Raw genomic sequence first — 10,181 nt, forward strand, 5'->3', positions numbered from 1 at the left:
CTAGCCTCATTTTAAGTCAAAAATCACGTTTTATTTCAAATTTCATATAAAGGCTTTCCAAAAAAATTATATGGACCATGCACACAAGTCATATAATATCAAATGAAGTTATGAGAGATCTCGAAATACAAAAAGAAAGGATAATACTCAAAATGACCTATCGAGTCATCACATTTCATCATCACTTTTTTTGGGTGTCACGTCAGCTTCAATGACGATGTGACTGTCTTACGAGTCATATATTTATGTTTGTTGTTTTGTTATGTTAGATCTATTTGGTGTCAACTTGTATGTGTCTTTCAACTTGTTTGTGTTTAATGTGTAATTTGTTCAATATTTTGGGTTTCATTGCTGCTTTGTGTTGTTACCTCATAGACTAATGATAATTGTGTCTTAATCGCAGCTTGAGTACAATATAATGTTGGTTTATAAATTAGACATAGATAAATTATAACTGGTGGAATATATGGACAATTAAGTCACATAACTGGACATAATTCAGCAACATAACACAAGATATAAGTAAACACATGATGTCCACTGTCAACAACAATCAGTTAAAACTGCCAAAAACATTAATTTATCACCAACATAATTCAATAACATTCAATTAGAACTACCAAAAACTGCTAAGTACAATTACATGGATAAAAGGGATGTCACCTTATAACCCCAAAAAGTGTCACCACCCAGGTAATAACATGACATCCACTGTCAACAGTTAAATAACCTAAAAAATAATATAAGAGTATTGTCACATGCAGTAATTACATCACATTAGACACCAAAAACTATCACAATATTCACAAGTTTAGATCTATGAATTGCTATTTCCTTTTCTTACCATCAACTTGGTCATTCTTTGTCTCTCCAGTTGGTTTCATGTTATAGCAGCATTCCCTCTCCATGTGAGATTCTTTGATGAGTATGGAATTTGTGTTGTCTTACTCACACCATTGGCACTTTTTCCTGTTGGTGCCCCAACTTGCTCCCTCATTAGGAGTCTAGTAGTTACCTCTGACACACTCCTTGGAATTAGAGGGGGTTGGGGGGGGGGGGGGGGGGTCTAGATTGTCAAATTCTGGATAATCAAAATTTGAAAATGCAAATATAATGTTGATGAATTGCTTTCTTGGCACATATGGTGTTGGCATAAATTTGTATTGGGGTCTTGCACTGCTACTGGATTGACTTGCTAGACTGGGTTGGGGTGCTGTTAACTGCAACTCTTCTTTAATGGTCAGCCTTGCAGAAGGTGTAGATTTGGCCATGTTTCTTTTACTATCTTTATCAAACAATGATCTTAGCCTCTTCTTTATCTTACTTTGGTTGCTTTTCTTTAACATGCTATCAAAGTAAAAAAAATAAATTAAAAGCAAGGAATGCAGTAATATACCAATTAGGTCAAAGTACTAGTGTAGTAGAATCAGATTACCTTTTGACATCCCCTTGAATTATGCCCGGACTGTCCACATATAGAACAAGTCATCACCCTTCATTTTCTAGATTGAGACCACTTCCTTTGCCTACTAGTTGACTCATTCTTTTCTCTAATTTTCTTCACTCTAGGACTACTAGCCATCTTCACCATCACTGGTGGCTCCATTGCATGAGTTGGGTCTACCTTTCAGAACTTCTCTCCTCTAATTGGTTATAACTTATGTGAATAAGTTAAGAGAAAATCTTCCTTGGTGTACCACTGATGAATCCCATTCAAAGGGTCTAATTTCTTATGTAGCAATGCTATGATAGTACAATGACATGGGATTCTAGTGAGGTCCCATGTCCTGAAAGTACACCTTTTTAATTTTAGGTTCACACTGTGCTTTTTAGGTCCTTCATTCACCTCATAACCCAATTCCCCATTGAAGTCAACAATATATTTATATGTAATCTTTAAGAACTAGTTTTACAACTTCATAGTTTGATGACTAAACTCTCATGCCCATATCATCACATCACTTTCATGCTCTCTCAACATATTCATCATTTTAACCTTTATGTCCTCAAGCATCTTTATAATAGGCTTGTGCCTAGCATCCAATATCCATGAATTCAAGGACTTGATTAAGTTATTGTCAACTTGTTGGTTCTTGAATACTGTGTCAAAGTATGATCTACACCATGACTTGGGAGGATACCCTCAACAACTCTTTAATAACTTCTTTATTCAACTTCCCCCAAGTTCTTCAATTGGTCCTTAAAGTCTTCATCATAACTGTTCCATGAACACCACGGAAATTACTTCTTCAACTCCCCATCACTTCATTGCACTAGTTATCCTCCATGTGCCTCACACAGGATCTGTGGGGTACATCGCGAATGACATCTTGAATTGCCTCTATTAAGCCCTACATATGAGTTGTGAAAAATAAATATTTAAGATAGATTTAAAATTAAAAGTAATTATTAAACAACAAAATTTAAAATTTTGGTAAAAGAAAAATGCAGTACCTTCTGCATGTATGACATAAATGTGAATCTTTCCCCCAGTGTGAGGTCTAATGAATTCGTCAACAAGGACAGGAATCAGTTCCAGGTGACTTTCATTTTTTATCCACAATAGCCCAAGCTATAACATAAAAATGCTTCATTGAGTCAAGAGCAACAACGATTAAGAGTTGGCCTTTTCCTTTTCCTTTTAAGAATGTTCTATTCAAGCCAATAAAGGGTCTTAGCCCACTATTAAACCCCTAGATCATGAAAATAGATATGCATCCTAGAAAATCTTCTCTTGCCTTTAGCGAGTGCATCCTTGGATATGTTAATTATCACATCAATTCGTGGATTAATTAGCCATAATTAATTAGCATATGCCTCTAGTTTATTATAATTAAACATAAAACTACCATAAAGAATTTTTAAGGTCATTCTTTTGGCTCTCTTACATTTTGAATGACTAACATTAATGTTGAATGTAGTTTTCAGAGCTACTTTTATCTTCGTAACCTTTATCTTGTGATTCTCCTGCAATTTGGTCTTTAGATATTGTGCTATGATAGTATAATCAACCCTATGGTTATCCAAAGAAGGGTTACACTTATGCTTTGCCTTCATTGTTTTAATTCTAACCCCAACACAATTTTTATCCTTAGAAATGTGAAAAATAAAGGGGCAGCTACCTCACAAGTATACCTTAGCCTCTTAGTATCACTTTTAACCTCTACCATAACAATAAGCTAAACAATACATATTTATCACTTTTTGAGCCTCATGTATATCCTTGAATGTCATTTTCTTATACAGTTCCTTGTATTCAGTCAACCTATCAGAAATATCCCTTTTTTTGTAGTGCAAGTGTCTCTAACTCTTCAGAATCATAATACGACTGTCAACTATCATCTTTACTTTCATTTGAACTACAATTAGTGGCAACCTCATTATCTACCGTGGATGATTCAGTGTGGTCGACAATATTAGGAACATTAGCACCCATTTCACTATCCTCTACAGTTAACAGATTAATGATATTGAATTGGTTAGAAACAAAATATAGTAAAGTCCTAATTCACCAACATACCCTAGCTTGGAGGTATATTCATTTTCTATATTTATGAAACAGAGAAGGTCAGAATCATATTGTTTCTAGGTGTGTACCACTTTTCTTGAATATACCACTTCTGACAAGCTAATCCAGTCACTTCCATGATAGTAGGTCCACATTAACCATCTCTATAATCTGCAAAACAAATAATAGAAAAGGATAAAAAACAAATAAACGAAGAATATACATAAGCATAACTAAGAAACATTTATGAAATTACGATTGGCAATATGGGGGACCACATAATTAAATAACAAATTAAATAAAAAAAGTAAATCACACATCACTTTTTCCAACTAGAAAACCAGTAGAAAATAATAAAGGGTAGGCACATAAATTAGATAAAGTAAAAAAGAAGAGAATAAAAGATTTGTGAAGTTTCACATATTAAAGGAGATAGTTGTGTCTTAACCTCAATAAACAAAGTATACGGGGACCATATTATAAAATTAAGTGAACAAGATTCAATAAAGAAATCAGTAATGTCCAACCTTCTTAAAGACACATGCATTCTAAATTGGGAATCACATACCCTCATTTTTGCTACAAACAAATAATAATAACTAGTGAAATACCCCTCCCAAAAGATATACAACAAACAACTACTGAAAATCTTAAACTAAGAAAATTCAGCTTTAAAACTCGTGAAACTCTAAACCTAAAACACCAACACCACAAATAAACCATAACCCACAAACCAAAAATAATAATACCTCAAAAATCGATGAGAAGTAGAAAGAAAACAATGATGCAAACAAAAAAAATAACAACTACCCTGAACTAAATAACTGGTAGCACCCGGATCAAATACATACATTTACATGAAGACCTAAACCCAAAATCGTCAAGGTACAAATAGAAATCCTAAATTTAGTAACACAAACCCTCGAACAGAAAACAAGTTAAATACAAGAAACGAAGAAAAAATAAAAGAAGAAAACAAAATTAAAGTTTGATAGAAGTAGAAAAGTTGTACCTTTGAAGAATTTTACAGCCAAATCGGTAATAGGAGCTTCATGCCCTAAATCGCATTTCCATTATGCTCTCAGAATAATCTAAAGTATGAGCATATTTCTAAAATAACCTAGTTGAGAGTTTATATATAAATGCCAAAAATGGATCTGGATAACGGGTCAGGGGTTATTTTGTAATGGACTCATTTTTAAATATAGCCTCTAATACATGGTGGACAACCGTTTAAAATACATGCAATTTTATCAGGTTTGGTAACAGTAGGCCTCTAAGTAGGCTGATAGTATAACAAGGGATAATCTTGTACTATTTATCAAATTAAAGGGGTATATTAGTCACTTTGCCCTTTTTAGATACATTCTGAGAGATCCACCTAGCGTCATCATCTTCTTCTTTCAAGTCCACTTCATCGATGACCACCGCATCACAACTTTCTCATTCTATTGAAAAATATTACTGCTTTATTTATTACTTCATCCGAAAAAATCCAACAACATTGATGACATGAAACTCTTAAACCCAAATTGAAACAAGCTTGGCCTAAAATAAATACTTTCAGAAAAGGAAAACTCAAATCTTTTTTTCTTTTTAGTTTTTCAATTGCGTTCGATACTTTTATTGGAGTGAATTTTTGTTACATCCATTAAAGAAAAATGCTCCTTACCAAGATTTTTTTTCAGTTTCTAAAGCTCGAACCCGAAATATTTAATAAAGGTGGATCCTATCCATCCCACCACAACCTTTATTGATAATAGGAAAAATTTCTATTATATAGAAAAAGGAAGATGGTTGACCAAGGGTAGATGAGTCATTTCGCTCAGCCATAAAGTGCTGGCCTATTTGTAACTCTGTTATTGAGCTTTTCAGCCACCGCCTCTCTTCGGTCTTCTTTTCTTACCTACTTCTTAGTTCTATTCGCTCTTCTTAGGTGTGGTGTTAAATTTTCAGGTTAGCTATTCTTTCGATTTTTGCCCAAATCTTCTCTTTGTTTTTAAATTTGTATATACTTTTGTAGGTTTCTAAAAAATCTTATAGTATGACTCTTCGTATGAAACAATAGTGGACTTCTCATTATGGGTTTTGAAAAATAAATTTTCTGCTAAATCTTAGCTCATTTTCCCTCAATCTGTCGGATTCTCCATCCTTGTCATATTTGATTTAAATTTCATTTTTTTAAAAGTTTCGATCGGAGTTTTTGGGATTTGAAAGTAAGGCAGGCATAAGGGAGAAGAACTCCCTCAATCTGTTGGATGCTCCGTCTGTTCAAGTGAATACAATCTAATCTTCAATTAACTTTCATGGGAGAACTGCAATTTACTATGAAGAAACCTATCTTCTTTGGTTATAAAAAGTTATAGTGACAATTCATTTTTGTTTCAGTACCAACCTTCTCAATATTCAATTTCTTATGAGAGGCACATTCATAAGGTGAGGATTTTATGTACTTCAATAACATTACATTATTGGCGTAGGATTATCGTTGTACTTAGAAAGATTAAAAAGCATGTGCTTTGTACTTCCTACACAACCCAAGGTAAGCAAGAAATAGTACCTCTCTTCTTGATTTCTCAGTTGCATGTCCATTACTGCTTTATTTGTTGCTGTAAAATTTCGCCTTTCTCCGGCTTTTTGTTTGGGAATGTCTATTACTGATGCTTTTGTTACTTTGTTTTGTTTCATGTTATTTACTTCAGCGTTTTGCTCTTTGTTGTGGTAGTTGTACGTTCGTTTGTATGTTCAGCACTTCGGAGCCCGATAAATGTTGCTCTTTTATTGTCTTTCATTTTTTCTTATTTTTTTCGTATTGAGGAGTCAAAAGGATTCTGTTTTAGTATCTATGTGTGTATATTTGTATGTTTGATATATGGTTTTGTCATGCTTATATAATAGGTACTACATGTTTTATGTTATCTATTGAAAGACTAAATATCTATTTTCTGTACATACTGAAGTGCAATGATTTACAGATATTGTGACAAAGTTCATTGAGAGACTTATTGAGGCTTATTCCAGGTTGCAATATCAGAATAGTTTTCCTGAGGTGATCTATCTTTAGTTGCTTCATTCACTTTTTTTGTTCACATATTACGCTGCTAAGATAACAAGAGTTCCAATATTTAATTCTAACATGTTATCTTTTGTACTGAACGTCAGGTTAAAGTTGTCTTGAGTGTTGATGTTTCTGGTGAAACACTATGCCAAGATCGCGTTAATTTCAGGTCTTCCATTTGAACTATGTCCCATCTCTCTATTTCAATACTGGAATTTTCTTTTCATTAGTAGCACTAACAATTATGCATTCAAAGCTCCATACATAAGTTGGAAATGGATGAAGCTTGATAGATCAGTCTAACTTGTATATTGGTTAAACTAGAAAACTTCTTATAATGAGTTACACTACACTACAAGTCTCTTCTGTGTAGCTTGCTCACCTCTTCTGAAAGAAAATAATAAATTTCCATGAGATTCTCTGCAGTGTTGCGCCTAAGACTAAATACAACTTTTATTAGTTCCTCAATATGCGATGACTTATCATTTTTATTTGATAGAGATAGAAAATTATCAGTATAGAAATGGCATACGAAAGTACTATAGAGCCTTAAAAAATTGGTTCTATACAAGTAACACCCAAATATCTATACTAATCAAGTCCGTATAAGTGCACCAAAATTTCATTAGATATCATAGACATGCCCTCATATGAACAAAATTATTGTCCACAACTTCAAGGCTTTCTTGTTCATTTTCCTTCAAAGTACGCACGTAATTAATAGTCAAGGAATTACATCCAATGGAGCAAGACTTTAGGTTTCATGTCTTTTATCTAAGGTTTAGGCTTAAAGATCTATATTTGAGATTCAAAATTAACCATAATAATTATTTTTTTGGTATAGTCACTCTTCCTTGAAGATTAATTGCACTTTGTGAAAGATGTATCTTTATTCAATTGAATCAAAATTTAGTGAATTACTAAAAGGAACCTTCTTGATAACAAACAAATGCACATGGATGAAAGATTTATATGTCAGTTTTATCTTTGTTATATTTTATTATTTGTAGTAGATTATCTCTTATCGCAGGATACTAAATCTTAGAAACCAAAATAGTCGGAACAAATCGATTGCATGAAACTGACACATTATGCTTAACATCTAGTCAGTTTGAGACATGGTTGCATACAACTTATTCAAGGATACAGAATACACTCTTGGTCTTAAACATCTATATGATTTTTTGCCGAAAGATGTAGGACCAAAAATCAAAAGACGAAAAGCCTGAAAATTTTTCTTTTGATTATCTTGGTCTAGCTTTAGCTTAAATGTTCGTGCTTGTCCCTCAATGTGTAATTCTCTTCCTTCCCACCCGGAGTGGGAGTGATGGGAGGACAATGACCCAAAAATTAATCCTGCAATTATGATATCCTTATTATCAGTATTTTCCAATTCTTACAAACTTTCGTCTCATGCACTGGAATTTAGCGCGGAGCTTTGTGATTTGAGGATTTACATTGCTGGAATACTTAGTCTGAACCCTTCACTAGAGCTTCGGTCTATCTGCATTGTTCAAAATGGGGCATATAAGAAACTATGTTACTCATTTAGATATCTTAAATCAGAAATGCTTGATATTTTTCCAGTAAGAAGATTTTAATGGTAATTAATTAATGTGCCTTATAAAGATATCATGCTCAATAACTAACTAATACTAAGTTTATCCACAATCAGAAATAGACTAAGTAATCTCCGCCAACTAGCTCAACCCTGTGAACCTGCAGTTTTAACCACACACCTCACTTACTTGATCTATTATTAATCTTTGGTAAAAGTGAGCAATTAAACATTTTTTACCATATTGGCATGATCTTATATCTCTCTGAACTCATGTTCATATGCTTAATGTTCTTCAACATTCCAATCTGACGTATGTCATCATCCATTGCAATGTCAATCTTGCTATGGATAAACGATGTTGAAGAAGTGATTTTTGTCAAAAGAAATTAGTTTTTCCTCGTAATGTTTTCTAGAAAGGTTGGTTAGAAAACTAATCACTTTGCTAAAAAGGTAAAATTGTACAAATCAGTATTTGGATAGAGTATGGAAAGAACACAGTATGTGCTTTGGATGAGGAGCAGCTGGTTTTCGCATTGATGCATAGCTCTTTCGGATAAAACCTTTACATTTTATTAGTTGCTCAGCTATCCTACTCAGAGTATCACCTGTGTTTAAAGGTTAAAATTCAATCAAACTATATAAAAAGCAAATATGACTTCCTGTTTAAAACGTTGATGCTTGACTACCTACTAATTCAATTCTCATGTTTCTATTCTTTTTCTCTACTCCTTTCAGTTATACCCTTTTCTATTTTTATAATAAAAAAAATAAGGTGAGCTAAGGTTAAGAAATAATCTCTACAGGTATTAATACTTTTTCAAAGATCGCAAAAAGGAGGCTAATCGTTGCACGGTGGCTGCATTACATTTTGCTAATAGATAAACTCTCCACCTTGCTCTTGGGGTGACTTGAACTCGCAACCTCTTGATTGGAAGTGGAGGGTGCTTACCACTAGAGCAACCCACTCTGGCTAATAGATAAATAGTGTATGGGTATATAAGTTAATCTTGTGGATGTAAAGAACATGCCATTTTGCAACCACACAACGTAAACAATATGAATTTCTCATGAATGTAAAGAATATGCCATTTTGCAACCATACAACTTAAACAATATGAATTTCTCATGGATGTAAAGAATATGTCATTTTGCAACCATACAACTTAAACAATATGAATTTCTCATGGATGTAAAGAATGTCTCATTTCGCAACTGCACATTATCCACGAATAGATGTTTTGTTAGCTTTTTTACGGCTTGAAAAACTTTGCTCCTAAAGGAATGTAAATACTATGACATAATTAATATGCAATGCTATATATTTGGTTTGATATTTATTTAGGGTGATTCCATCTCTTTTTTCTACAATTTCATGTCAGAATAGAGAAATCATAAATGATTATTCCAACTGTACAACATTAGGCCCGTGGTAAACTACCACGCGGGCCAAAACTCATCTAGTACATAAATAGACACTTGAAATTGGCCCCAACTGTCGGTTTGACATTCAAACTGTCACGATCTAAAATTTCATCACAGGCATCGTGATGACACTTAATTTCTAAAACTAGATAAGTCGATTTTAATAACAATTCAAGCCTTTTCTTTTGTATAGATAATCGAAACCAACATCAAAAATAATTATACCTCCCAAGACTGGTAATACTGAGTTACGAACTCTAACTGAATACATGGAATGATCTCGAAGATCGAATACAATACTGTTCGAATAAGAGTTGATAGCACAATAAAATAGAAAGACTACAAGGGACTGCGACGACCAAGCAGCTCTACCTTGAATCCTTGCGATCACACCCTAATCTCTGTACGAATATGATATCTCTAATACCTGGCTCTGCACAAAAATGTACAGAAGTATAGTATGAGTACACCACAGTTGGTACCCAGTAAGTATCAAGACTAACCTCGGTGGAGTAGTGATGAGGTACAATCAAGACACTCACTAGTCAAATAACCTGTGCAATAGAGCAGTATACAATAGTACTGAAAAACAACTAGCAATGATAGCAACAAAATCAACCAGTGATATAAAC

General features: G+C 33.5%; 2 long non-coding RNA genes across 5 annotated transcripts; one reads left to right on the plus strand and one right to left on the minus strand.

The window, feature by feature from the left end:
- Positions 1-557: 557 nt before the first annotated feature.
- On the minus strand, positions 558-4,677 carry LOC104093981 (uncharacterized). 2 transcript variants are annotated; one of them, XR_685773.4, is made up of 5 exons: positions 4,521-4,677; positions 3,598-3,679; positions 2,455-2,572; positions 1,436-2,351; positions 558-1,347 (listed from the first exon to the last, which is right to left on the minus strand). It is a non-coding gene; the product is annotated as an uncharacterized lncRNA (long non-coding RNA). The 2 variants fall into 2 exon arrangements; XR_685772.4 differs by having other exon boundaries at positions 2,455-3,679.
- Positions 4,678-5,505: 828 nt separating this feature from the next.
- LOC104093982 (uncharacterized) lies at positions 5,506-6,991 on the plus strand. Of its 3 annotated transcripts, none has more exons than XR_011410051.1 (3): positions 5,506-5,783; positions 6,469-6,557; positions 6,671-6,991. It is a non-coding gene; the product is annotated as an uncharacterized lncRNA (long non-coding RNA). The 3 variants fall into 3 exon arrangements; XR_001968841.3 differs by having other exon boundaries at positions 5,507-5,783; positions 6,484-6,557; XR_011410052.1 differs by lacking the exon at positions 5,506-5,783 and adding an exon at positions 5,799-5,984 and having other exon boundaries at positions 6,066-6,557.
- The last annotated feature ends 3,190 nt before the right edge of the window (positions 6,992-10,181 follow it).

The sequence above is a fragment of the Nicotiana tomentosiformis genome, chromosome 8, assembly GCF_000390325.3.
Source record: "Nicotiana tomentosiformis chromosome 8, ASM39032v3, whole genome shotgun sequence".
NCBI classification, from domain to species: Eukaryota; Viridiplantae; Streptophyta; class Magnoliopsida; order Solanales; family Solanaceae; genus Nicotiana; species Nicotiana tomentosiformis.